Consider the following 3,151-nt stretch of genomic DNA (forward strand, 5'->3'; position numbering starts at 1 on the left):
AAACAGTAAAACAATTGTTTTCTAACATTTTAAGCATGCATTACTAAAAGTCAATTGTTAAAAAATGAATTGATCACTGCCATATTTAAAGAAAGATAAATGTACTTGCTTGTACATCACCATTATTGTATGCAAGTTATATAAAAGTTATAGTAGTCATTCTTCCTTCTTGTTACATTAAAAAGTCATGACGTTATACAAATGTATCAGTAAGACATTTACATTTAACAGTTTATTGCGTTACATATGTAAATACATGACACTAAAGGCAGGGTCATTTTTATTACATTGTTTTGCAAATTGTATTGTATTTTCAATGCTTCGTACAGATAATATCACTACAGGTATTTTTAGAGATCTGTATAAAATCATTATGCATTGGGTTGCAATAAACCAGAAATATTTTTGTTTTGAGTTCCTCTACTCCACTCTACGTTTGATAAAGCTGCCGGCATTATCATGCAAGCTTTCAATTCGGCATCTCCATTATCAACAATTAACTATTTTTTAATAAAAATGAACTCTTTTCTCATATAATTCCATTGTTTTATCTACAATGAAAACTGTTGCCTCTTACAGCCATTGCTACCTCATATGAAATAACATTTACAAAAGGACTGTGAATTCTCTAATGCAGAAATTAATGTGCAACACTCCCACAAAGCCTTATGCACCAAAAAGCCACTTTTCAACCATGCAGATGCATCTGACTACAGGCACAGTATGGCTGTCCACGTTGTTGACTATGTTAAATTAGAAATAAAACAGAAGTATGATAAATCTGGGAAAATCCTGAGATGTGTACAGATTTTTTTTTTTGACATATTTCTCTTGCAACCACAGTATTGCATTTTCATTGTTGTATAATACTCAATACTTATGATGGAACCTTGAAAAGGAAATTATATGTACAGATGAGATCATGCCAAAAATGAGTTTGTTTTATTCTCAAGATACACCTAATGGAAGTGTTAATTAAAAGCTTTATAAGGGAAATGCATAACTATATAATGGTGTTTGCTCTAATGTATTTCAGTGTAGCAATTTATTCCAACTTTTGCACATTTGTAATACTGTCTTCTATTAAAGGTAAAATTTTGAGATGAATCTTCTCTTCTTTTGTTGTAATCTTCCTGTGTTACTGTCTGAATCACATACTAGATAAAAAAAGGCTGATGAAATCAAATTGTGGAACACAATAAGTAGTTGTCAACAGCTTATAGTTTTAGTCCACTGCATTAACTGCAAAACTTCTAACTGTTCCTAACACTCATGTTAACATTTACAAGACAGTTCAAGTTCCATATTCTGTAATAATCACAATGATATGTGAGCAATTTCAGTCGCATTGCATTAATAATATGTCTAAATGTTCAAAGCATATATATTCCTGCAGAGGAGGTGTCCTAGTGTTCAAATATAATATATATATATATATATATATATATATATATATATATATATTCATAGATATGGGTATCCTTTCAAAAACTAAGTGTTTTTGAGGCAAGGAAACGACATTGTATCAAAAAACAATAAAGGGTTATTTTAACTGACATTGCTTCTTCCCTTCCTTCTTTTAGACAAAGTTGTACCATTGCCACAAACGACAAAAGATCACATTTTGTTCTGCTGCTTTTCCCCATGATTGTACTGCCAGAATACTTTGCTCAAGCCATCAAGGAATAGAAGCGTAGATCAGGAGGTGGTGAATGTTGTAAATTATTACTAGTGTTTCTTTGTTGCTTGACTAGAATCATGGAAAGCAATACCACTGTTGCAGTACCTTAAGTAGGGGATGTCACATAGATTCATATGTAAGTCGTAGGCAATCAGTCTGCACATCATTACAAACCTAGACGATAACTCATTTAGAAGGTCCCCCCATCCTCAAGAAGGACAATACAAGATACATCAGGGGGGGAATTTGATGCTGTCCACCCAATTATTTAAATTTACCTTGAAGGGGGCAAGGCTGCTACCTGCTTGACATGTAGTAGAAATTTGTTTCAGAGGTTGGGGAAGTATTGGGACATGATTCCATCATTCCAACATGTCTTATCTGATGATGCAGATTCAACCTGCTATTTGACGGGTCTTTGCTGTGTCATAGAAGAAATGGCCAAAGAGAATTGGATCTTTCATGGCTCAAAAACCTAGAGATAGATCCATATCCCAGTTTTCCAAAAGCACCAGAGCTCTGCCTGATTAAGTAACATGCTCAGAGTCACATACTAGGCAGAAAAAGGCTGAAGGAATCAAACCCTGGATCATAAGAAGGAACAGCTCATAGTTTCAATCCAATGCCTTGACTGCCAAACTTCAAACTCTCCCCAACTCTTTTATTATTAACTTACTATATTTTATAATAATTACAATGATATGAGATCAATTTCAGTTGCATTACATTAATAACACATCTAAATGTTTAAAGCACATATATTCATGCTTTATGTAACACATACTAACAATATTTTATACCTAGAAAGATCTACTTCAAAATATGTTATTATAATGCAGAAACTAAAAATGTAATTTGTTATTCTTATGTATATTATGTTATGTTATGTAAGTGTCTGTTGTTGGTTACATTTCACATCTCCCAGATTGCCACTTAAAATGAAAAGGGATTATTTTGGCAATACAATTAAAATGAAAATATGGATTTTCTGTCCGTCAAGAAAACAATCCTGTCAAGTGGAAAATAGTTGTGTAATTGAACTCTTGATGTTGAAGCTTAATGTTACAATAAGGGAAATCAGAACACATAAATCATTGCAGCTTCCCAGTGTGTGTATGTGTGTGTGTGTGTGTGTGTGTGTGTGTGTGTGTGTGTGTGTGTGTGTGTGTGTGTGTGTGTGTATGGGTCTACTTTACTTACCCAAAATTTTACATAATCAAAGACCATGTAACCGAGCTGAGAAAGCCAAAACATCACATGAATGAACGATCACAAAGCCTAACTGTTTCACAGGGTAAGTAACCACTAGGAAAGCAAGGGGAGATTTACCCCTTTCCCCACTGTAGTGCAATCCTGGAGTTGGTATATTTAGTTAGCCCCCACCTGGATAGGTTGTAGATGATCTGGTGTACTCTCCATGAGTTTTTGGACCAGTGGTTACTTACCCAGGGAAAAGGTTCAGCTTTGTGA

This window comes from Protopterus annectens, chromosome 4.part1, assembly GCF_019279795.1.
Source record: "Protopterus annectens isolate FY-2018-M chromosome 4.part1, PAN1.0, whole genome shotgun sequence".
In the NCBI taxonomy this organism is placed as follows: Eukaryota; Metazoa; Chordata; order Ceratodontiformes; family Protopteridae; genus Protopterus; species Protopterus annectens.